This window comes from Schistocerca gregaria, chromosome 4 (assembly GCF_023897955.1).
Source record: "Schistocerca gregaria isolate iqSchGreg1 chromosome 4, iqSchGreg1.2, whole genome shotgun sequence".
Lineage (NCBI taxonomy): Eukaryota > Metazoa > Arthropoda > Insecta > Orthoptera > Acrididae > Schistocerca > Schistocerca gregaria.
Window position 1 is genome coordinate 354,196,200 of NC_064923.1, and position 27,008 is coordinate 354,223,207.

A 27,008-nucleotide genomic window follows, 5' to 3' on the forward strand; every position below is an offset into this window, starting at 1 on the left:
AGTCTTTTAAATGATTCTGCAGTTACGTTTTTGTTGGAAACAAGAAAGTTTTACAAGAACGTCGTATATTTTAATGTATCGATTCAGGCTGTATGGCTGCAAGGGCATTTGGAGTAGTACGTGGGAGAAATTCTTCCTTATAGTTGCTTATGCTCTCCACTTCCTCCCTCTTTTATACCAGGATCTATTTGATGATTTCCTTTTCATAGTTGTCTCATCAATGGGCAAGATAAACATGGAACAAATGAAATTCACATAGATTAGTACTTGTTCTAGCTTAACACTAACATATACACAAACATGGGTACTGTTCAGTGAACATGGGTGTCGTTTTTTATGTTTTGTCTTGTGACTTTGTTTAGTAGGTCACGAAATTGAGTCTCTACGCCTCTTTGCAATATGGTGAGCGTCCATTTGAACGTAGATTTTTGATTCCCATTCGAATTGCCCTGCAGCTTCAAGCTGTCAGTCAATAATGTGTCAGTTACAAGAAGCAACCGCACGCGCAACAATGAGTTTGTAGGCACGCTACGCGCCGTTTGGTGTCCAGAAGTCGTGCAAACACCGCCGGATAGCGATGTCGCGCGCGCTGATAAATACATTTCCGTGAAGTGTTTTGTGCAGCGTTCGTAGCGTTTACGAAACTACTGCATCTGCTTCCACTATTCGTACACCTTGGCTGTGAGAAGGGACCACAGGGCACCTCCTACGGTCACTGCACGAAGGTAAGTACTGCACTTTATTATTTAGCTTGCCAACGGCACACTGTCCTATACTTTGTACAAACACCCGTGCCGTAACAGGCTTTCTCGATTTACTAAGTCTTCTGTATTTAGAAGGAGAAAGCTTGTAGTATAATAGTATTCTCCCTGGTTCCTATGCGTATATCCTACATGTCACTGACACAATAACTCACTGTCGTTGGGTAACTATGCACCGTCCCGTTGACTTTCTTTCTGAACCCCCAAAAAATAATAAAAAATAAAAAATAAAATAAAAATAAAAATAAAAGTTGTAGCTCATGTTTTTTAGTAGTTTATGTCCATGTTCATTATTTGCTCCTGTATTCTCTTTCAAAACTTTATCGGGGTACATATTGCTCAAAATATCTCATTATAGATGGTGTTAGGTGAATGTGTTCACAGAACATACGTGCCTCTAGTACTACAGTTCGCAATCGCGATACTATCTGACATCCCACAGGGCATAAGAGAACACCTTTTCGTGAACAACAGCACTTCCCTAGCTTTGGATCGTCCTATAGACGCACTTACACATTGAAATGACACTACAAAAAATGAATGCACGAAACGTGCTTATAGAAATTGTCTCCAAATGAGGCAAAATCTGTTCATCTACTACCCGCGAGTTACTGTGGGGAGAAAAATTTCATCTTTACGTTACTCAAGATTGTAACAACGCATGGTACAAATCAAGAACAGGTAGAAAGAAATAAAAAGAACATATAAATAAATAAGTCACTATACTAAAATTCATACATAAATAGAGAAATTAAAATGTTAGGCCGTACGAACAACAGATTGATAATGAAGATGGGCCGCTATATGCTATACTGCTTTCTGAGTCTGTGTCTGTGTTTGTTCATGTTTACTTGTGTGCATCATTGTATCACTGGGACGTGTAAATTATATATATATATTTATCGAACAGGACCTAAGTCCTTTTTTTCTCTAATTCTTCACAAAACGTTTCCAACTCGGATTGGAGAAAATCTACGGAAATTATTTTGATTGATGTGGCTTTGTCTTGCGTCTTCATTAATTAAGTCAATAGAGCCCAAGACAGATAGAAAATACTTCAAATTGTTGTCGGGTACTTGTACTATCTTTTCCCGAATATTTAGCGGTAGTTTAGCTTTCAGAATGCATAGGACGTCCGTGTGTGTCACTGGTTCATCCCAGAATCTTGTTTTATTTAAAAATTTCTCAAAGTACTTTCAGAGTGATCCAAATTTTGGATTATACTGTTCAGCGTTGAATAAGACTTTCCTTAATCTCTCTTGCATGCCATGTGCCCAATAATTTGAAAGAAACGCATTTGCAAACTGTTCTAATGTCTGACAAGTTTCTGACATTTCCATCGCCCATAACGCTCCATCGCCTTGAATATAACCCGTAACATAGTGTATCTTTTGCTGTTCCAACCACATTTAGGCAATACATTAGGGGTAGGATATTCACTGACCTCACTATCGCTCTTACCTGTGGGTATGTTGTCAAGTTCTTCCGCTGCATGTTGGTTCCGTTCTTTCATTGTACCAAGTTTCCGTGTAGTTGCTCGACTATTTGATTCTGCCAACTTGTAAGTACTGTGTCAAATTTTTCTGTATCTGGCCTATGTCAGTTTCCAGTTTAACTACATATGTGTATTGTGTAGTGTATACGTGCTCCATTGAGTTACTTATAGCTTTTTTTAGCCCTGTTTCTAAAGTACAGTTTATGTGTTGCCAGATGTGTCGTCAGGTTATTGTGCATTTCTGTAAGGGTTTTTACATCACTGTCTAGCTTGTTCATTTGGTCTGTTACATTCCCTATCTGTGCTGTGGCATTTTATATCTGTGTATTCATTTGGACTGTTACATTTCCTATCTGTGTTGTTATTATTCTTAACATCTGCATAATGCCTGGCTCTGCTGGACCTGGTACATCTGCGGAATCCAGAACAGTTTCTAGAGTTGACATATTTTCGTCTGTCGCTTGCGACTGAGTACCACTAGTCGCTGCGACTGCGGTGTCTGTATCTGCAAAGTTTACTGTCTCTGTGTCAAGTATAGGTTGAGCGGTTGAGGAGCTCTTGATACGATTTAGAAGAGGAGCAATGATTAGCCATTTCTTTAGACGTTCATCGATGTAAAATTTTGTTCTTCACAGAACGTAGGAACCTAGTACCTACTAACTACACCATCAATGAGTGACAACTGCAGCCACCTCATACCTGGGTATAAAAATTTGTCAGGACGTTAAATGAATTGCCCACATACTCTCAGTTGCATGTAATGCAGGTGGCGTACTTAGATTTATTGGTAATATACTGGAATATTGAGTCACATTATATAAATTGAAGGTGGAAACGGAAGGGGGGGGGGGGGCGCAAGGATAGGTACTGATGATATGAGCTGCCTCAGGACTTTATGCCGAATCAGTGACGACGAGGTAAAACTCGAACCCAGGATCTCCAGCTTACTAAGAAACAGCGTTAACCACAGTGCTACCGGGACACACTGCTTATTGCCAACCAGCGAAGTATCTCACCAACCTCCTCGTCAGACCTACACTCCCACTTAACGCTAGCACTTATCCGCAGTCACCGTGCATGTCCTCCGTGCTCCGTAATTTCAGATTCCTGCTGGAGGTTTAACGTACCGGGTGTAGAAGCAGGAACCCTGAATTTTGTCGCAATAATCACAGGTCTGTTGTTTGTAACTGATAAACAATACTTTATTCAAAATAATCTCCTTTTCTATTTACACTTTTCTCCTACCTCTCCGGCAAGGTAAGAATACCGAGAAAAAAAAGGTCTTCTTTTGAAGCGAACCAGTCAGCGGGAAATTTTCGTACTTTTCATACGAACTGAAGCGTTGTTCAGCGAGAGCGTGTTCCAGTGATGCAAATACATGATAATCGGACGGAGCCAAGTCTAGACAATAAGCCGTATGCCCTAGTATTTCCCAACTGATCGCCTCTATCGTTTCCCTGACCCGTTTTGCTGTGTGTGTGTGTGTGATGGCACGTTATCAGGGAGAATACGACTTGGTATTGCCTTTTTCCATATTGCGGTCTATTTTCACGTAATGCTCGACTTCAGTCTGTCATTTTCTGTCTGTAGTGATCAGTGTTAACTGTTTCACCAGGTTTTAGCAGCTTATAGTATATGACACCCTTCTGATCCCTCCAACCACGGAGCATTGTCTTCTTTCCAAAGCGATTCGATCTTGCAGTGGAATCACCCACGATTTACGATGCTTAGGATTCTCAAAATACATAAATTTTTATCACCTGTCACTATTCGATGGAGAAACGACTTTCTTTTGTATCTGGCGAGCAGCATTTCGCAAGTGGTCTTTCGATTTGCTTGCTGTCTTTCATTCAGTTCGTGCGGAACCCATTTTCCCATTTTCTGCACCTTTGCCGTAGCAGTCAACCGAAGAGAAACTGCTTTCTGCGTCACATTCAATTGTTCCGCGAGGTCCTGTTCAGTTCGAGTATAATCTTCATCCAATAAGGCCTGCAATTCATTGTCGCCGAACCTTTTCTGTGGTTTCCCACACTCATCGTTTCTCACGTCAAAATCACCACTTATGAATTTTTTGAACCTCTCGAAGAGCATGTTCGCCGAAAGCTTAGACAAGAATTCGATGCGATTCTGCAGCTGTTTTCTTCGAATGATAACTAAAAACCAATGCTGTTAGCAAATCGTAGTTCTTAGGCACAAACCTCGACAGCGATACACACAGTAGCTTGAGTTATTGTGTGCTGATATCCGCCGTCAGCCGTTACAGGAAGCAGATGGCGCAGCAGACACGGTCTCACGGGGCCTTACTGTGATGACTATTACCATCTGTAGGGAAATTCCGGTTTCATACTTCTACACTTGGTAAATGTGCGTCTGAACTGACGGTTGTGTACTCGTAGCCCATTGACGCGTATCAATTACATGAATGCGTGGTGTCCTTTCTTTCGGGCATGTCCCTTACAAAATATTTTTGCGACATATCCCAGAGTATTGCTCATGTGTTGGGGATCTATACGAAATATGGCTTTCGAACTTTATTCAAAGAGGGACAGCAAATACCGTCACAGGCTTGAATGGTCCGTGACAGAGTTTCACCGACAAGGGAACCTCCCCATCGCATCCCCCTCATATTTAATTATAATTTGGCAAAGCGGATAGGCCTTGAAAAACTGAACACAGATCACTCGAGAAAACAGGAAGAAGTTGTATGAAAAATATAAATAAAATATACAAATTGAGTAGTCCATGCGGAAGATAGGCTACATCAAAGACAATATTTTAGGAGCGCAGTGGTCCCGTGGTTAGCGTCAGCAGCTGCGGAACGAGAGGTCCTTGGTTCAAGTCTTCCCTCGAGTGAAAAGTTTACTTTCTCTATTTTCGCAAAGTTATGATCTGTCCGTTCGTACATTGACGTCTCTGCTCACTGTAATAAGTTTAGTGTCTGTGTTTTGAGACCGCAACGCAAAACCATGGGATTAGTAGACGAAAGGACGTGCCTCTCGAATGGGAACCGAAAGCATTTGATCGCAAAGTCATAGGTCAACCGATTCTTCCACAGGAAAACACGTCTGATATATTCTATACGACACTCGAGACGGCATGTGCGTCACATGACAGGAATATGTTGTCGAACCACCTAACTTGTACGCTTGGCGAATGGGTAAAAAGAGTCTTCTACCTTGCCCGATTTAGGTTTCCTTGTAGATGTGATAATCACTCCGAAAAAAGTGATCAAAACATAAGAGTTTGTCACATAAACTGCAACAAATGCATGCAACAGGTTCACAATCTCACAGTTTTCCCTGTGCTCTGTCAAAACATATGTTTTTAACGTTTTCAAATTTTTCCGTGTGTAGACCGTCAAATCCTACATATGTCCAAGCAAATCTGAACATGTCCTGGAATTTTGGAGAGCAAAGTTGATAATTGACACAATACTGCTCTGTGTACCTGGGCAGCTTCGCAAAATAATTGTCTGAAAATAAAAAAATGAAATTTTTCGCTAGAGAGAAGAGGTGAACCAAGGACTTCTCGTTCCGGAGCTACCCACGCAAACCACGAGACCACGCCACTACTGCTCGCAGGGTATCCTTGATGTTGCTTATCTTACTCACGGACTACTCACGAGACAACTGTAAACTTTGCAGGCATTTTTATTGCTTACATTCCAGGTTTTCATCGTGCATTTAAGGCCAGATACCAGGCCTCTGCCGAAATGCGCATTTCCGGTCGATCTGGTACTGGCCGAAGACGATCATTGCCAAACTGCTGACCTGAGTCTTTGAGGCGCCTCCAGTGCTGCTGAGATGTGGTCTGTCTCCAGATATGTTCGAATGTTATATTCTGCAAAATAATGTCCATATGGCGTCATGTTGTAGACGTTATCAAGACACTACACACTGTTCACAACGCAAGCGCAAAAGTGAGTGAGAGTTTGTCACTCTAATATAGTACCCTTAGTTATCTTTGAATCATACGAGTACTGGAAGTAAGGAGTAGGCCTACTGCTTTGCTATAGATGTAGCTTAATTTTGCTTTGTGCGGAATTATTGACGGTTATTTACTGCAGTTCCTGTTTCTTTCATCTCATTTCATGGGTAGCTTCTAAATATTATTCAAGGTAATTTCCTACAGCGGTCTGAAATTAGTAGGGGATTAAGACGTGTAAAGACAGTGCAGACAGCCATAGTCGCTGAAAAACCTCTCGCCATATCGTGATCCGTGAAAAAAGTGTTATTGCTGAGGTTCGCGCTAGCAGATACACATAAGAAATAGGGCTAGTTACGTTCAGCATTCCACGCTTCCAGAATCCGTTAATATACGTGGCAACAGAAAGAGAGACTTGAAATGCGCTGTATCGCCAAAGAAACTGGCATAGGCCTGCTTATTCAAATTAAGATTTATATAAATAGAATACGGCGCTGCAGTCGGCAACGTCTACATAAGACAGTAAATGGCTGGCGTAGTTGTTAGATCGGTTACTGCTACTACAAAACCAGTATATAAAGATTTAAATGAGTATGAACGTGGTATTACTCTCGGCGCGTGAGTGATGGGACACAGCATCTCCGAGGTAGCGATCAATTGGGAATTTCACGAGTGTGCCTGATTATCAGGAATGCGATAAAACATCAAATCTCCGACATCGCTGCAGCAGGAAAAACATCGTGCAAGAACGGGGCAAATCACGAATAAAGAGAATCGTTCAACGTGACAGAAGTGCAACCCTTCCTCAGATTGCTGTAGATTTCAAGGCATCGCCATGAACAAGCGTCAGCATGAGAAACATTCAACGAAACATCATCGATATGTGCTTTTGGAGCCCTTGGTGGCTGGACGACACAGTGCCTTACGCCTCAAAAATGGTTCAAATGCCTCTGAGCCCTATGCGACTTAACTTCTGAGGTCATCAGTCGCCTAGAACTTAGAACTAATTAAACCTAACTAACCTAAGGACATCACACACATCCATGCCAGAGGTAGGATTCGAACCTGCGACAGTAGCGGTCGCTCGGCTCCAGACTATAGCGCCTAGAACTGCACGGCCACTCCGGCCGGCTTTACGCCTCACATGCGCCCTTCAACACCGACAATGGACTGTTGATGACTGGACTCATGTTCCGTGGTCGTACGAGTCTCGTTTCAAATTGTATCGAGTGGATGGACGTGTACGTGTATGGTGACAGTCTCATGAACCTACAGGCTCTGCATGTCATCAGAGTCTGTTCAAGCTGGTGGAGGCTCTGTAATTTTATGGGGCGTGTGCACTTCGTGTGATATGGAACGCCTGATACTCGTATGTCTAGTTACGATTGTGACAGGTGACACGTAAGCATGCTGTCTCATCACCTCCATCCATTCACGTCCATTGTGCATTCCGACGGACTTGCGGAATTCCAGCAGGACAATGCGACATCCCACACATCCAGAATGGTGATAGGGTGGCTGCAGGAACACTCTCCTGAACACTAGACTCCCCATTATTGAGCATAGTACGCATTATAAAAAGATTGATGTACACGAAAAATGCGAGGTGCGTTCAATAAATAACGCAACCATTTTCTGTTGTCCACCGATTTCGGTTGAAAGTAACCTTCAAAATAGCATCTGTAACACAGGCGTGTTCTAAACAGGGAGCCCTCAGTTTGCTTATGTTGGCTGGAAACCAGAGTACGCAGACTGTATGTATTGAACCGGGGACCGAGAAACAACGATGAGGCTTCGTCCCTGCCGTAGCCCTCAGTGGTTCGCAACCCCACAACAGCCCACTCACCCCGCCGCCGCCCCACACCGAAACCGGGGTTACTGTGCGGTTCGGCTACTAGTGGACCCCTCCTTTCCCCCCCCCCCCCTTCCCCGCCCCCACTGAGTACGTCTCACACCAGACGAGTGTAGCTCCAGATGTTTGCGTGGTAAAGTAACTATGGTGTACGCGTACGTGGAGACATTGTTGGCGCAGCAATCGCCGACATAGTGCAACTGAGTCGGAATAAGAGAAATTAGCCCGCATTCGCCGAGGCAGATGGAAAACCACCTTAAAAACCATCCACAGACCATCGGGCACACCGGACCTCGACACTAATCCGCTGGACGGACTCGTGCCGGGGACTGGCACGCCGTCCTGCTCCGGAAGCAGCGCGTTAGACCGGGCGGCTAGCCGGGCGGTCAGAGTACGCAGATAGGTGTTTGCAGAATGTCTGGGGAGACCTGGCAGTGAACAAAAGAACGGTGAATCGTTGAAAGAGGCGTCTGCAATCAAAGCAATAAGATCGCGAAGAGCAGTCCCATCTCCCTGCGTGACGGTCAGCCGCATGCAGCCGTGGCCCCTACAATTTTGGAACGTGCGGACCCTCTCATTCGAGGTGAGAGAAGGATCACAATGAAATGATGAAGCGACTTCAGCGTGTTCGTCGCCACAAAACTGCACATGAACTTCCCCTTCACCGTAACACCGCAAGACCTGCGCACTTGAGAGGTGCTCATAAAAGTTCAATGTGCCGTTCTTTCTCATACACACTATAGCTCCTATCTCGCACCTCCCGACTTTCATATTTTTGGCCCACTCCGCGCGAAGCATTATCTGAGGATGAGGGAGGGCGGGGGGGGGGGGGGGAGATTAATGCAACAAGTGGCCAGTTCCGACGTCGATCTGTAGAAAGGCGGATATACAGGGCTTCTCACTAACATGGCATAAGGCCATCGCACCCAAAAGCGATTATGTTCAAAAGCGGGATTTTGTAGCCAAGAGAGAGCAGAATAATATGTTGTATTGGAATCCTGAATAATACCAACTTCCTTTCAGAAAAAAATGTATTATGCTACTTACTGAGCGCCCCTGTTAACTCTTAACCTACGAATAGCTTCGGAACAAAAAATTAAGGAAAAATGAAAGTTCCCTGAAGACGTTAGTGGACTTAACGAGTTGAGAGAGAATTAAGGTGCACATTACAGTAAAGGGCAGGCATGCTGTCTATCATGTTTAGGATAGAGCTGCTATATGTGGAAATGTAGATCATCGTGTACGCCTATTTCTTCATAGAACCAGTCTCCTACGCGAAGGTGGCTGTATGTGATTGTTGGTATTTTAAATTCCTGATGACTAGATATTCAACCAATGTCCTCGGTTAAATCTCAAACATCTTTGCATTTCTTGGGCATATGACAATGTCGTTGGCGTTGTCTGTCAAACGAAGGCCTTAAGAAAGTACTATTCGAGAGGGTAGACTGTATACCAGTGCCTCATTTCACATTCTCCCTCTCCATTCAAATTGACAGCGACACAAATAATATAATGGACAATCACTCATGACAGTCATTCATACGGCACGTATACGCAATCGACAGTGATGACAGGTTGTGTAAAAAAAAAGGAAAACCACCCCCCTTGGAATATTGCGGCTGGCAACACCGCTGCGTTCACCCAGTGTTCTCAGCACACATTGTCTGAAAGTGGAACTCACAATGAGATTTTCACTCTGCAGCCGAGCGTGCGCTGATATGAAACTTCCTGGCAGATTAAAACCGTGTGCCCGACAGAGACTCGAACTCGGGACCTTTGCCTTTCGCGGGCAAGTGCTCTACCATCTGAGCTACCAAGCATGACTCACGACAGTTACTCACAGCTTTAGTTCTGAGAGTATCTCGTCTCCTACCTTCCAAACTGCCTGCGGGATGTTTTCAGAAAGAGATTTTCACTCTGCAGCGGAGTGTGCGCCAGGCTGTGGCTAAGCCATGTCTCCGCAGTATCCTTTCTTTCAGGAGTGCTAGTTCTGCAAGGTTCGCAGGAGATCTTTTGTAAAGTTTGGAAGGTAGGAGACGGATACTGGCAGAAGTAAAGCTGTGAGTACCGGCCGTGAGTCGTGCTTCGATAGCTCAGATGGTAGAGCCCGCGAAAGGCAAAGGTCCCAAGTTCTAGTCTCGGTCGGGCACACAGTTTTAATCTGCCAGGAAATTTCATATCAGCGCACACTCCGCTGCAGAGTGAAAATCTCATTCTAGAAACATCCCCCAGGCTATGGGTAAGCCATGTCTCCGCTATTTCCTTTCTTTCAGGAGTGCTAGTTCGGCAAGGTTCGCAGGAGAGCTTCTGTAAAGTTTGGAAGGTAGGAGACGAGATACTGGCAGAAATAAAGCTGTGAGTACCGGGCGTGAGTCGTGCTTGGTAGCTCAGATCGTAGAGCACTTGCCCGCGAAAGGCAAAGGTCCCGAGTTCGAGTCTCGGTCGGGCACACAGTTTTAATCTGCCAGGAAGTTTCTACTCACAATGGTTTGACTTCATTACAGTGATTACTGATTCGTTAATAATTGCAAAAACAAAACCGATAAAATACCCTCGTTGACAGAAGAATGCTTCTTATATCATTCCAGACCCAACGTATCTGATGAAGGGAAATATAGATGTGGTAAAGAGTTGTATCTCTTTGAAACACAAGGTGTTTTTGCAGGAATAATAGAGATTTCTGGAGGGTCTTGAACGGAGAGTTTGGAGATGAAAAGTTGGCTTAAACATGCGTGCATTTTTCAGCACGTTTACGGAGAAACAGACACCTAAAGACGAGGAATACAGTTCTATTAGATAACACGCACTGTACTTTCCGCAGACTATAAGGATCTTAGACGAAGTGAAACATATCATAAAAACAAATCAATATAATACATATTTAGAAAATTTCTGATATGTCATTGTTGCCTCCGAAGATCATAAGTGAAATGGTCCTGACAGAATTGACATTAGAATATTTAAGGATGTTTTTGTTTAAAAATAAGTATAAAACTCAATGGTAATAAGCCAATGGTTACTTGCGATTTTTGGAAAAATCCTAATTTTCAAATTTTCATATCATTTCTCCTGAAGCGCTTGTCGTTGCTCTTATAGAAGCATGTGACTAATCACCCAATGAAATTAATACTTATTACGCTACTACTCAGCTACCCATTCAGTAGATTTATTCCTAGGGATGTGAAGGGTGTAACTGACATCAGTGACTGATTGACAATAGTTGAATTAAATAGTGTCACGCCCTTTCGTCTGATTACAGGCATCACGCAACAATCACTTTTGTTTAGGATCAGCTGGCAGTCTTAGCTCCGGTCAGTGATCATCTGGGCGTGTATCTGCATTTCGTAACAATTTTCTGACATCTTCTTCTTGTTAATAACTGTATTCTCTTTGAATTGCCTAACAAAACTACAGACGTTATCCAGAAAGAAATTTATATAGTACACAGGATGAACCAGAACGCCACCGATAAAATTTCGGAGGTTGTTGATAGGATATTTTTTGAGTGTTTTGGTATTAGGGACACCTTGTCTCCAGTGGTTCTTTACAGAGTAATGATATAGTTACGACTTATTCAGTTTGCCACGCAGATTACCTATCTTTATGGGAAAAATCTTAACAATAGCAAAAAGGTAGATAATACGACAACACAAAACGCAGATAATGCAAAAACCCCAAACAGATGAAATGTTGTGTAATGGGGTTGCCATCGATGGGAGAACGTCTCAGTATAGCGTCTTTGTGCCGGCCTTTCGCTGCAGTCAAAAAATGGCTCTGAGCAATATGGGACATAATATCTCTGGTCGTCAGTCCCCTTGAACTTTGAACTACGTAAACCTAACTAACCTAAGTACATCACACAACACCCAGTCACCACGAGGCAGAGAAAATCCCTGACCCCACCGGGAATCGAACCCGAGAACCCGGGCGTGGGAAGCGTGAACGCTACTGCACGACCACGAGACCACCGCAATTAGTCAGCCCATATACGAGTTGCAGATTATCCGTCAGTGAACCTATCAGTGCTGCACTGTATCACTGGTAATAAACAATTAACTCAACTGAAAAAAAAAGGAAAGCGATGTAGAACCGAGCAGTACTGAATTCAGTCTTGAGGTCGAAGAGTAAAGTGGGCTTTACTATTGTCGCAACAAGTGCCATGAGTGAATGGAACAAGAGTTTTAAAACAAGACACACAGTGCATACCAGCGGAATTTGCAGTGTTATGCACAGATTTTCAGTGGAATGAAGGTACGAAGATAAATGAGGACAAGAAATGAAACGAAATGCAGTTCTCTGTAACGGACCACCGGAGACCACATGTCCCTTATACAAAAATATCCAGTAATTATCCCTGAACAACTCCCGACAATTTGTCGGTGGGGTTGTGGTTCACAAATACTAGCAACCCTGTCATAAATTTTTCAGGTTGGCCAGACTCTATTTCACTTCTGCCCATGTCTATCCATTAATAACGACGTACTGAATTCTGTTTGCTGGCAAATGCTTCCTGTAATCACACACTTGTTCCACACTTGAAAAGCACGTATTTCAATTACCAGGTGGTGGTGCGAATTTATGAAAGGCTTTCTGATATGAAAAAGACATAACGCAATGTGTCTCTCGCGGATAAACTATGCTAATCAACTTCTCTATGATCGATGTTTGTAAATCGCTTGTTGATAGCTACAGAGTACTTGTTCGGCCTTGTTTTTTTTCTGATAGTGTCTTGAATAGTTCCCGACCGGTCCCAAGAGAGGAACTATTTAAAGCCTGGAATATTTTACCCAATAGGACGCAGTTATCATTAAACCATGCAGTAGTGCTATATGATCCTGAGACTTACAGCGGCTGTAGCTTTCCCTTTCTGCAAGCCGCTTGCAGCACCATCATAGCAAGGCCACGTTGGCTAATGTTACAAGGCCGAATCAGTCAATCATCCAGGCTGTTGGCCCACTACAGGAACCATACGTTAGTCTGTCCTCCCTTCAGATACCCCTCCAATGTTGTTGGACTTGGCTCAGTACTATCATGAATTCTGCAGGGAGTACATGATGGAGATCTCTTCTGAAAAGCACATTGCAAGGCATTCCAGATATGCTCAATAAGATTCAGGTCTGGGGAGTTTGGTGGTCAGAGGAAGGGTTTAAACTCAGAAGAGTGGTCCTCGAGCCCCTCTGTAGCAATTGTGGACGTTGCATTGTCCTACTGGAATTGGCGAAGTTAGTCGGCACACACAATGAATGGATGCAGTTGATCAGACAGTAGGCTTACGTACGTGTCACATGCTAGAATCGTATCTAGACGTATCTGGGGTCCCATAGCACTCCAACTGCACACGCCCCACAAAATTACAGAGCCTCCACCAGCTTGAAGAGACCCTTGCCAACATGCAGGGTCCATGGACTCATGAGGTTGTTTCCATAGCCGTACTCACCCATCCGCTCTGTACAATCTGAAACGAGACTCATCCGACCAGACATCATGATTCCAGCCATCAACAGTCCAATGTTGGTGTTGACAGGACCAGGCAACGCGTAAAACTTTGTGTGCCTTTCGGCTCCGAAAGCCCGTATTGATGTTGCTTCGTTGACTGGTTCGCAAGCTGACACTGGCTGATGGCCCAGCATTGAAATCTGATGGAATTTGAGGGGGGGTTGCACTTTTGTCACGTTGAATGATACTCTTCAGTCGTCGTTGGTTCCATTGTTGCAGGATCTTTTCCCGGCCGCAGCGATGTCGGAGCGCTGATGTTTTACCGGATTCCTGATATTCATGATACAGTCGTGAAATGGTTATACGGTAAAATCTCCTCTTCATCGCTACCTCGGAGATGCTGTGTCCCATCGCTTGTGCGCCGACTATAACACCACGTTCAAACTCACTTAAATCTTAATTACCTACCATTGTAGCAGCAGTAACCGATCTAACTCTGGTTTCCAGCCAACATAAGCAAACTGAGGGCTCCCTGTTTAGAACACGCCTGTGTTACAGATGCTATTTTGAAGGTTACTTTCAACCGAAATCGGTGGACAACAGAAAATGGTTGCGTTATTTATTGAACGCACCTCGCATTTTTCGTGTACATCAATCTTTTTATAATGCGTACTATGCTCAATAATGGGGAGTCTAGTGTTCAGGAGAGTGTTCCTGCAGCCACCCTATCACCATTCTGGATGTGTGGGATGTCGCATTGTCCTGCTGGAATTCCGCAAGTCCGTCGGAATGCACAATGGACGTGAATGGATGGAGGTGATGAGACAGCATGCTTACGTGTCACCTGTCACAATCGTAACTAGACATACGAGTATCAGGCGTTCCATATCACACGAAGTGCACACGCCCCATAAAATTACAGAGCCTCCACCAGCTTGAACAGACTCTGATGACATGCAGAGCCTGTAGGTTCATGAGACTGTCACCATACACGTACACGTCCATCCACTCGATACAATTTGAAACGAGACTCGTACGACCACGGAACATGAGTCCAGTCATCAACAGTCCATTGTCGGTGTTGAAGGGCGCATGTGAGGCGTAAAGCCGGCCGGAGTGGCCGTGCAGTTCTAGGCGCTATAGTCTGGAGCCGAGCGACCGCTACTGTCGCAGGTTCGAATCCTACCTCTGGCATGGATGTGTGTGATGTCCTTAGGTTAGTTAGGTTTAATTAGTTCTAAGTTCTAGGCGACTGATGACCTCAGAAGTTAAGTCGCATAGGGCTCAGAGGCATTTGAACCATTTTTGAGGCGTAAGGCACTGTGTCGTCCAGCCACCAAGGGCTCCAAAAGCACATATCGATGATGTTTCGTTGAATGTTTCTCATGCTGACGCTTGTTCATGGCGATGCCTTGAAATCTACAGCAATCTGAGGAAGGGTTGCACTTCTGTCACGTTGAACGATTCTCTTTATTCGTGATTTGCCCCGTTCTTGCACGATGTTTTTCCTGCTGCAGCGATGTCGGAGATTTGATGTTTTATCGCATTCCTGATAATCAGGCACACTCGTGAAATTCCCAATTGATCGCTACCTCGGAGATGCTGTGTCCCATCGCTTGTGCGCCGACTATAACACCACGTTCAAACTCACTTAAATCTTAATTACCTACCATTGTAGCAGCAGTAACCGATCTAACAACTGTTGTCTTATATAGGCGTTGCCTACCGCAGAGCCGGATTTAGCCTATTTACATACAGTGGCTAGGCAAAGCAATGTGAACACATGTTCTTAGTTGAGAATGGGTTATTGGAATGGGATTGGACTTCCATTTGCCCTTAATGTAGCTGCTGTTGTCCTTGTAATATAGGCATATAAGGATTCTATAGTCTCCAATGGAATGTTTTGCCACTCTTTGATCGGAACCTCTCCTAACGCCTGTAGTGATGATGCAGGCGGAAATCTGCTCCAGAGTCTGCGCTCCAATACCCCCAACAAGTGTTCAATAATGTTCAAGTTTGGGGACTGTGGTGCCAGGGAAGAGACTGCAGTTCAGTTTTTGTGCTCCTCATACCACGATTGCACTGTCCTGGCTATGTGAATGCGTGCATTATCGTCCTGAAATATGGCATCATTGTTCGGGAATAACATTTGAATCAGGGAGAGCACCTGATCACCTAAAATGTTCACATAATCGTTGGCAGGCCGTTGTGGCCCAGCGGTTCTAGGCGCTTCAGTCTCGAACCGCGCTGCTGCTCCGGTCGCAGGTTCGAATTCTGCCTCGGGCAAGGTTGTGTGTGATGTCCTTAGGTTAATTAGGTTTAATTAGTTCTAAGTCTAGGGGACTGATAACCTCAGATGTTAAGTCCCATAGCGCTTAGAGCCATTTGATTTTTTCTGATTTGTAAACAAGTGAGACCTCAACCATCGTCATATTTTCTTATATAATTCGCGTAAAAACGATGTATGTGAATCCATATCAATGAAATAATGACAAAAACATTTACTATTTGTAGATTGGTTTACACCAGAGCTGCGCTGACGGAATCAATGAGAATGTGTCATGTCATACCAACACGTGGATATCGACGGGTACTCGAAGACACCACGCTACATGGCTATAGACTTCCAGAGGTTAGTACACATATTGTGTAATATTCATTAAAACACAAGTGAGAAACTTACTGTTGAGAATTTTTCCCAGAGTGTCCAGTCTTTTCAAACAAAACTCTGACATTTCACTATTGACTTTCTACCCTTGAAATGATTCACCATGAGATGTTGCGACGTCTGATTCTGTGTACGTGTATAGTGTAGCAACCCGACGACAATGTAGCATGGAGACAATTGTGCGGTTACAGAGACCGTCAAGTTCTTTTGTTTGAACAGACCACCGTCGATTATACGTACTTTTATGTCTAATACAGTTAGCAAAATTGTTCCGCCTTGTCAGTCTGTTCTACCGTCTGCTACTAATTGAAATCCAATAGATTTCCTTTCTACATTTCCAAGGAACGCTGAAACATATGAACAGTCATGGAGAAAACATTTTGTTATTATAGTAAAATTCCTATATTCCTTCTCTAAGATGCACAAATTTTGGACATACATGTTATTTGCCACACCATACAGAGCAGAGGCCCAAACAGAAATTATAGCAAATTACGTAATGTTTAATTGGAAACCGTTAATAAAAGAAAATGCCATCGCCGAAGCCAAAATTTTTTCCACCGTTGATAAGAAGTGCAAACCTTCCTAAACCATCACTGGCGCAAAACACAAACCAAAGAAAATGTTAGCGTAACATTACTAGCAAATAAAGGAACGAAGAGCGTTTCTATAGAAGGATGTGTAAAAACGATAGTGTAGAGCCGAGAGAAAGCAATGTATTTCTTATGGTAATCAAAGTAACCGCAGACACTGTCGTAAAATATGATCTAATTTGAATGTTAAAACCAAGTTGTCTGTCCATTATAGGTTGTTGGAACATGTTGAACTCTTACTTTAGTATTTATTTTGGTAATAGCCAAATCCTGCCCCTTGCGATTTCAAATACGGATGTAATATACAACGTGGATGTTGATTGATGTTGTTATACAGCTTATGTTAGCTAAAATTTTTTGAAGTTCATAAAACACAATGCGAGAGCTTCTGTAAAGTTTGGAAGGTAGGAGACGAGGTTCTGGCGGAAGTAGAGCTGTGAGGACGGGCCGTGAGTCGTGCTTGGGTAGCTCAGTTGGTAGAGCACTTGCCGGCTAAAGGCAAAGGTCCTGAATTTGAGTCTCGGTCCTTCACATAGCTTTAATCTGCCAGGAAGTTTCATATCAGCGCACACTCCGCTGCAGAGTGAAAATCTCATTCTAGTCTAGTGGTATATTCGTTTTTACAATATGTATTCACAGGGACAGCAAAATACAAAACTAATTTGCACTGTAGCAACGACTGAGGAGTTCTGTGCAGCCCACATTGACTGCTACCGCCATGCAACAACGCTGCTTGCTCGCTGCTGAAATTACCCTCTCTAAAAATAAGGAATATGATGCCATTTGCTCCTCACCGTATTTGATTCGGAGATCACAGCACGGTTATGTTTCTTTCGACTTCTTCAATGAAATAGTTTAGAGAACCATTAAGCAAAAAAAGAAAAACGTAGAGCAGGGAGCTCTAAACAGAAGCGTGTACATTTATTTCATAAGTATTGCACAGCAGTATTGAGGCACTTGTCCCATTGCGACTCACCGCTGTGAATGGACGTCTCGTAAAATACCTGGGGCCGCGCTGGGAACCAGACCCGAACGTACCGCTTGACGTCCTCATCTGAGGTGAATCGTTTGCCTCACAGAGCCTTCTTCAGCTAACCAAAAGCGGCATACTCACGCCTATGGAAGGCGACTGAGGACTTCGCATGTTAATATCTGAAAGAGGTCCTTGACTACACTTGATGTATGCTGCCTTGTATTTTCGTATAGCACAATGACTCCTACTGTGTGTTGCACTGCCCGTTTTGGTTTCATAGCTTTGCGAAGCGTGGCCAAGGCTGCACATTCATCGTGGTACAACACTGCAGAAGTTGGTAAGAAGGGGCACTTTTGGTTAAAGAACGAGGTGAGCATAACCTTTCATCCATTTATGAGGACGGCTTTGGATATTTTTGGGTGGCGGTGTCTGCTTGCTTACACTGGAGACTTCACCGTTTTGATTCGGGTTAGAAGTGATGACACCACGTCTCCAGCGACCACTCATGATAGTAACTCACTTTCTTCCTTGGTACAGTGCTGCAGATGTTCAAGAGAGAGTCCCATTCGACAAACTTCATGTGGTGGTTGAATATTGTGAGCCACCCATTGGGCACACATTTTATGTGCTTGTTCAGCCATAAAGTGCTTAACACCCGACAGATTCATGGTAGGAAGACGAGTCCAACTGAGGAAAACTTCAAAGTATGTGTGGTGCGCTTAACAGCTATCTACGTGATAAATTCTCCAACTTCATCTCCGTGAGAGATTGCGTCAAAGCATAAACATCATTTCTCCTACATAGAATTGTAATGTGATATCAGGAGAAATACTGGGTAAAATCGGCAAAGAAGCATTTTAAACATCCCGTGACCATACTATAAAAAGTGAAATCGGCATACTTTAATAAGACGGCTTTTCTGTCGGTACAACTGCATGGAATACCTCTTCAACTCTCGGTTCTTTTTGGATGTACATATTTAACTACAGGTTGATAGGGCTGCAGCTCTTCTGGTTACCTCTTTTCAATCCCGAATCCAGGCATCTCTCTCAGTAACTTATATCTTCTACATGTTGTTTATTACCATTCTTTCGCTATAGCCTATCTCTAGAATTTCAAATATCTATTTGCTACCTCGTCATAAATGCTACCATCATGACAGTCAGACCTATCGCAGACTCTTCCCACCGCTGCAGGAATGTGATAGCAAAATGTTCGACAATTGTCGTATGTTGGGAGAAACTGCGAGAAAATGTACCAGAAAAGCTATCTCTTAGACCTTTCGTCTCATGATCATACATATACTGTGACGGTTTGAGGTATTATTTATCAAAATACTTGAATATTTGTTATACAACGTTACAACGCACACGGGGACTAATAATGCTCTAACTTATACGTTAAAGTACATTTGTCAGTGTCTGACTTACGCTGCCATACAGGTTTTGATGAAGTAGCATGCTGGACACGAGTAACAGTCATTTGTATAGGTACGAAGCGAGGATTGTCATGCTTCAAGCCGTCCACATTCAATTACTGTCACAGTCAGTCAAATACTATAGTGTCTCCAAACTAGGGTATTGACATTAACTGACTGTACAAATCGTTTGTCATCTTCTGGTGACAGTGGTAACTTAATCACACAATGCTGACTGCATGACACTTGCCACCCTACACCGTCATGTTACAACAAAAACAGTGAAACTGTTCCCAATGCTCCGGTTACAGTGAGACTGCAACAAATTCCCCATTTTACAGCATAAATTGTACCAAATTTACTCACGCACAGGCGGTGTGTGTGTGTGTGTGTGTGTTTGAGGTTTACGGGCGCTAAACAGCGTGGTCATCAGCGCCCAAACGCATAGAAACAGGAACACAAGCGGTGAAGGGACGAAGACGGACGCCGAACAAGGAGAACGGCTAAAAGACACAGGCCTGACGCAGTTCCAAATGCGCACATACAGAGGCAAAACAAGAGGAGAAGAAACACACTAAAAAAGGAAAGGAAACACAAGGAAAAGAGAACAGATACCGAAGGGAAACAAGGAGGTAATCGTGACTGGCGGACCTCTTACCTAAAACCTGGGTCAGCCAGTCACCCAGCAGCACATTAAAACCTTCTCCCTAAAATCCGAGGCAACAGATTGGACAGGACACAAAACCGTAAGACCTTAACCACAGTCGCTGCGTCGTCTTGCAAAATAGAGGGCAAATCCGGTGGCAAGGAAACCACCGCCCTCTGGTCAGAGAATAAAAGACAGTCAAGTAAAATGTGGCGGACAGTAATCTGGACGCCACAAGCACTGCAGATTGGGGGGTCCTCCCGCCGGAGTAAAAAACCATGCGTGAAGGGACTGTGTCCAATGCGGAGGCGAGTGAGGAGAACATCATCCCGCCTGTATGACTGGTAGGACGTACGCCATGGTCGCGTAGTGGCCTTTACCAGACGCAGCTTATTGTCAGAAACTGCCAACCACTCCTCTTCCCATTGATGCATAACACGAAAACGCAAAAGGGAGGTTACAGCATGGAGGGGGACGGCACATTCAACAACGTGAGGGAGGGAACATGCATCTTTGGCAGCCACATCCGCCAGTTCGTTTCCCCTAATATCCACGTGCCCCGGCACCCAGCAAAAAGAAACCTCCTTCCCCTGCCGTTGCAGGTGGAGTAGGGCATCATGGATGTTCTGGACGACCGTATCCGCTGGGTACAAGTGTTGCATGGTCTGAAGGGCACTCAGGGAGTCAGAAAAGATGAGGAACTTACGACTGGTAACACATCTCATCTGCTCCAATGCCCGCAAGATTGCAAAAAATTCGGCATCGAGGATAGTAAACGCCGCAGGAAGCCGTAACTTGACGACTCGATCTGGGAAAACAACAGCACAACCAACAGTGTCCCGCTGATTAGAAACATCTGTGAATACAGGTACATGGTCCGGATGCTGGTTTAAAATATCGTAAAATAGGGAGGTAAAAACAAACGCCGGAGTGCAGTTCCTCCGGTTCTCCGACAAGTCTAAAAGGATGCTGGGCCTCTGGAGCAACCAGGGAGGCAGGCGAGTAAAACCTTGTCGTAGGGGGGCCACACGCTCCACACCAAGGGACTCAAGCACATGCTTGGCACGAATCCCAAATGGTTTTGTTGCCCTGGGACGACTGCAAAAGAGACGTTCCATATGCGGTCGGGCAACGGTAGGGTACGCAGGGGAGGTAGGACAGGCAAGGAAATGACACACCCGTCGCACCATGAGGAGTTTCCGCCGGATGGCGAGCGGCGGTTCCCCTGCCTCAGCACACAGGCTGGGGATGGGACTGGTACGGAAGGCACCAGTGGCCAGCCTGATATCCTCATGGTGTACTGCGTCAAGGATCTTCAGATACGAAGGCCTTGCTGACCCATACACGGTGCAAGCATAGTCAAGACGCGATCGGACGAAAGCCCTATAAAACTGCAGCAGACGCGCCCGATCTGCTCCCCAGGACCGATGGCTCAGACACTTCAAAATATTCAGTGCCTTCAGGGCCCTCACCTTGAGGTCTTTAAGGTGAGGCAACCACGACAACTTGGAATCAAAAGTGAGGCCCAGGAACCTCACAGTGTCTCTAAAAGGAAGAACGGTGTCCGTCAGACGCAATTCAGGGGAGGTAAAAAGACGCCGAGAACGATTAAAATGAACACACACAGATTTGTCTGCAGAAAAGGTAAAACCCGTCTTTGCAGTCCATGCCTCTAAGCGCTTTATCGTAAGCTGTAACTGCCGACTAGCACTGACAAGACTGGAGGAAGAACAGAAAACAGCAAAATCGTCCACAAACAAGGAGCATTGGGCAGGACTCCGGATAGTGGACGTGATACTGTTAATAGCAACGGCAAAGAGGGTGACACTTAAAACGCTGCCCTGAGGAACACCATTCTCCTGCACGTACAAATCCGATAGCACATTACCAAACCGATACCGAAAGAGGCGGTGAGAAAGAAAGGACCGAATGAAGATGGGGAGACGGCCACGAAAGCCCCACTCATGGAGTTGATTGAGGATAAGGCGGCGCCAAGTAGTGTCATACGCCTTATTAATGTCAAAGTAGGAAGGTCTGCTGGATGGCGGCCTCAAGCAGGGTCAAGTTGTCTATAGTGGAACGACATCTCCTAAAGCCACACTGAGAGGGGCTAAGGAGCTGCCTGGTCTCGAGCAGCCAAACCAGGCGGCGGTTGACCATGCGTTCCAACGTCTTCCCAACACAGCTCGTCAAGGCAATACTCCGATAACTACTGGGATGCGTTCGGTCCTTCCCTAGTTTGAGGAGGGGAATCAAAATTGCCTCCCTCCACGAGTCAGGGTACGTGCCAGATAACCATATCATATTGAAACAGTTCAGGAGAACTTCCTTGGATGGCAGCAACAGGTGCCGCAGCATGCTGTGCCGGATTTGATCATGACCAGGCGCAGTATCATGAGCCACAGACAGCGCCGAATCAAGTTCCCACATTGTGAAGGGGCAGTTATAGGGTTCAGAATTTAGAGACCGGAAGTCCAAGTGACCCCTTTCGACGGCAGTGCGGTAGCGGCAGAAATCTGGATCACAGTTAATAGTGGCGGTAGATTCCGCAAAATGCATGGCCAGTGTCTGGGCAATGTCTCTCGGCGCCGTGAGGAGACATCCCTGATGCAGCAATGCCGTGACAGGTAGTTGGCTGAGTTTCCCGGAAATCCTCCTGATGGCTTCCCATACTTTCGTAGAACTAGTGGAGCGAGAGATGGAATTCAAGAACGATTGCCATGACCGTCGTTTGCTCTCTTTAATCACTCGCCGCGCTCTGGCCCTTGCCACCCGAAAGGCCGCAAGATTGTCAGCTGAGGGACGGCACTTGAAGCGGCGCAGTGCTGCACTGCGGGCGCGGATGGCTGAGTGGCACTCAGTGGTCCACCAAGGGACAGGACGCCTCTTGGGATGACCGGATGACCGTGGGATTGACAATTCAGCAGCATGTGAGATCACGGCTGCAACATGGTCTACCCATTCGTGGACGCTGGCACGGTGTTCCAAAACAGCCAGTTGGATGAAAAGTATCCAGTCAGCTCTGCAAAGGTGCCACCGGGGCGGCACTGGTAATGCCACAGCCTCATCCAGGAGGCGAATACAGAGGGGGAAGTGGTCACTAGAATGGAGGTCAGCTGCAGCCTCCCACAGAGCAGAATCCGCGAGTGCTGGAGAGCAAAAGGAAAGGTCAATAGCCGATGACGATCCGGAAGCAGTACAGAAATGAGTGGGAGCACCAGAGTTGAGGAGGCACAGTTCTTCAGACATCATGACGCTTTCCAGAATGCGACCCCTGGGGCAAGTAGTCGGAGAGCCCCATAAGACATTATGAGCGTTGAAGTCCCCCAGAAGAAGAAATGGGCGAGGGAGTTGGCTAATAAGGTCCGTGAGAGCCTCAGAGTCTATCGCATCCGGAGGTGGTAAATAAACAGAACAGACTGTGAGCCTCCGACCCACAAGAATGTCAACTGCAACTGCTTGCAAGTCGGTGACGAGAGGGAGCTCAGATGAGGGGTGCATGTCACGGACAAAAACCGCAACACCACCCTTTGCCCTTTGCCCCGTCAGATCATCTTTTCGATATACGGTATAGCTGCGTAAAGAAGGGGAATCAGTGGCCCGAAAATGTGTCTCTTGGATACATACGCACAAGGGGCACTCTCGTATAAGGAGTTGTAATTCGGCCACATGCGTCCTGAAACCATTCAGGTTCCACTGTAATATGGGAGCCAGTGATCAGGGTGGCTGAACTTTCACCCTGCATCTGTGCTTTGGAGGAGAGACCGTACTGGCCGGAGATTTATTCCTGGGGCGAGAAGATCGCCCCAGGTCGACATCAATGTCCATAAGATCCGATGACGACCCACGGGAGATGTCAGACAGTACGATGGCATCATCATCGGACCGACGCTGACTAGTCTCCTCAGGTGGCAGAACCTTCATCTTCTGAGGCTTTGTCTTGGGGGGCTTGGAATGCAGAGCCTTGTCATCAGTTGGAGGTTGACTCGCCTGGGCAGAAGGTGCCATATGGGGGGAGGCTGGAAGTACCTCAATGTCAGCAACCACGGCCTTGTCCGATGTAGCGGGGAGAGCCGCAGATTGCAAAACAACCGCAGCAGCACAAGTACACTGGCAAGCGCAGGTTTTAGTGCTAACACTAGCAACCTCCGTTTGTGTAGCAACAGTGGCCAGTTGTACCGGTTTTTTGAGAGCGGAAGCGAAAGATGTTGAAAACACAGGAGGTTGCATGGCCTTAAAGATCTTCTTGGCCTCACCATAGGGGATGCGCTTAGATGTTTTAATCTCCTGTACCTTCCGCTCTTCGAGATAGCTGGGGCAGATCCGGCTCCAGACAGGGTGACTCCCAGAGCAATTCACGCACTTCACAGGCGATGAACAATCGGCTCCGTCATGGGCAGGCTGACCACATTTACCACACTTGGCTATCCCATTGCACCCCAACGTAGTATGCCCAAAGCGTTGACATTTAAAACAGCGCATTGGGTTGGGAAATATGGCCGTACGGGCAAACGTAAGAACCCCGCTTTAACATGCTCTGGGAGTTTCGGGCAACTGAACGTGAGAATAAACGAGTCAGATTTGACGAGGTCCCCATTGACTCGTTTCATAATGTGCTGCACGTCAACATCTCCTTCGTCAGCCCACTCAGATTTTAGCACGTCTATGGGGATATCCACCAAGTCCCTACACGTCACAACACCCTTACTATAATTCAAAGTGGAGTGGAGCTCGGTCTCGACAGCGTACTATCCTAGACAATTTGCTTTCCGAAGGGCAGCGACTTGACGGGAACTAGAAGTTTCAACTAACAGAGTCCCATTGCGCTGTCGCTTTACAGATTTTAGTGTTCCTGCAATTCCCTCAAGACCCTTGTGGATGTAAAAGGGAGAAACCCTCTCAAAGCTACCCTCCTTCCTTTTAATAATCAAAAACACATTCTGATTATCAGCATGTGCTCCGTTACTACATTCTGTTAAATCTCTAGCAACACCAGGCGCTGGAGGACTCGCAGCGCGTAGCCGCTTTTTCGATTGGGTGTGTTTTCCTACCACCGGCCCACCCAAGCCACTGGTAGGGGGAAATGTAGAGGTCGAAGGGTCCATTTCGGTCCCACGAGCAGCTAGGGAACTAAAAGTCCGCTCAGACAGAGCCCCGCGTGCCTGAGTAAACCTTATACAACTGGGGTGCGGCAGGTGCCCCAGAGGTTGCCCGCTTGCGACTGTTCCACCCCAACAGCCATGCATCTTCTAGGCGCGGAGCACACCGAAAGATTGAGGGGTTTTTATAGAGGTTGGCCTTCCTCGCAATCCAGGCGGCCAAGCCAAGATTACCATTCCCTGCAGCACACAACATTTCACCGCCGCGCCGTACGGTGGTCGCCGAAGCATGTTCGGGGGTTACGGTGACGGGACACTGGCGGCGCAGACCAGTCCCCAGCTCAGGACCCCGGGGTCGCCAAGCCCGTACTTAGCAAGTGAATGCTGAGCCCCTGGGGGCCGCACAGGCGGAGAATGTAGTATGATAAGCGAGTATTTTGGATATTATACTTGGTACAAGTGGTCGTCTTGGATTCCAAACTTAGCACATGTAGCCTAGTTTCACTGTAATGGCAGGGAAAACTCAATGTGTGACAGGAAGGAAAACTTTCAACAGTGCAGGCCGCACCAGGTATGCAATGTTTACAAACTAAAAAAGCTGACGAAATGTGTTATATGTCCATACACATTAGCATCTGTAGGCTACTGTCATAGAAACATCATTACCCAACTAAGTGGTTTGCTGTGTTACATTCCTGGTTAGTGAATAACCCGTTTGCAGGCATGAAGCGGTACTGGGGGAAGCAGTTCAGCTGCAAGTGTAGACAAAACGGAGCATGCTTTGTCTAAGCAGTTTACTGTGATGGAATATCGTGTTCGTGTAATTAATTAGTGGATTTTCAAAAATTAACACTACATTGAACTCTCAGTTTCATGAAAGTCCTATAATACTATATTTAGCATAGCATGTTGTGTTGAAATGTTACATTCGTAGCGAGTGAATGCAAGAAATTCGTACCAAATACTTCTTCTGTCGTTTCCTGATGGGTGAGCTTTCCAAGGGTTCACCAGATAGATCCATAAAATCCGTACACGTGAGGACATCACACTTTGAATGCGTTGGCTGTCATACATCATGTTTCTGAATGTAGACTGCTGAAAATTAGTGTTCTGCTTAGGACTCTCATTGTTGAAGTGTATTTTCACTGTTCTTCATTCGTCCTCACATATTTGGTACGGTAATAAAGTATCTTTGTTAGTGGTTGAGAGATGAACATTCCCATTTATTTGCGTTGAATTCTGACATAACTGATTTCAATCATAACTTTTCAGCACAACATTCATGTCAGTAATTCGTGGATTTTCACAAATTAACAGTACATCGAACTCTCGTTCTGAGAACATCGCATAAGAAGGGATTTAACGTTGCAGAGAATAACGCCACATTAATTGGTGTACTATGCAATAACAGTGGTCTGACGCTGGAGATAATGAAAACTCAAAGTCTGGAAACAATTCCAAGTGTCCTCCTCCAATGGTGCTTATCTGAAAATAGTTCTGTGCACTACTCCAATACGTCGGACGCTGTATCGGGGCGTCTGTCTGCATGCTGTGATAGTGATTTTCAGTTATTCTTCTTGTACTAAATTAAACATATGGATCCGCCTATAATCTGTGTATGTTGCTATAACACTAGATACAGTATCTGTATATGGCTGTAGCAGATATTTGACGATGGTCTCCTATTTAACCCTTCTTGATGTCTGTTAGGTCTGATATATTATGGACTATTAACGGCGGCAGGTTCAGTGACAGTTGTAGTATCAACTCTGATCCGACTGGTAGACATATGCGCAGTAGCATTGTCTCTCAACCTTACTCAACATTTACTGGGTCAAGACTCCATACTACTGACGTGTATGACAACCGCTTTCATGTGAATAATGACGCTACATTCTTCCAGAGACAGAAGAAAACTTCGTCTTCTGACATCACGCATCGCCGGTCATTCTCGTCTTTGCGTGAGATACATTCCCTCGATGCGTATCGACCACAAATCTGCACATTTTCTTCGATCTTATGACACTGGTCACTCTTCATCTACACTGAGCCGGCAAACGTCATAGGACAGCAATATGCACATATACAGATGGTAGTATTATCGCGTACACAAGGTACACTGAAGCGCTAAAGAAACTGGTATA

General features: G+C 45.3%; 1 long non-coding RNA gene across 1 annotated transcript in view; it reads left to right on the forward strand.

The window, feature by feature from the left end:
* Positions 1–640: 640 nt before the first annotated feature.
* The window catches only part of LOC126268097 (uncharacterized), a 41,709-nt gene continuing 15,341 nt past the window's right edge, over positions 641–27,008 (forward strand). Inside the window, exons 1-2 of the long non-coding RNA XR_007549089.1 lie at positions 641–725; positions 15,983–16,100. This is a non-coding gene — a long non-coding RNA (uncharacterized LOC126268097). The remainder of the gene's footprint in view (positions 726–15,982; positions 16,101–27,008) is intronic.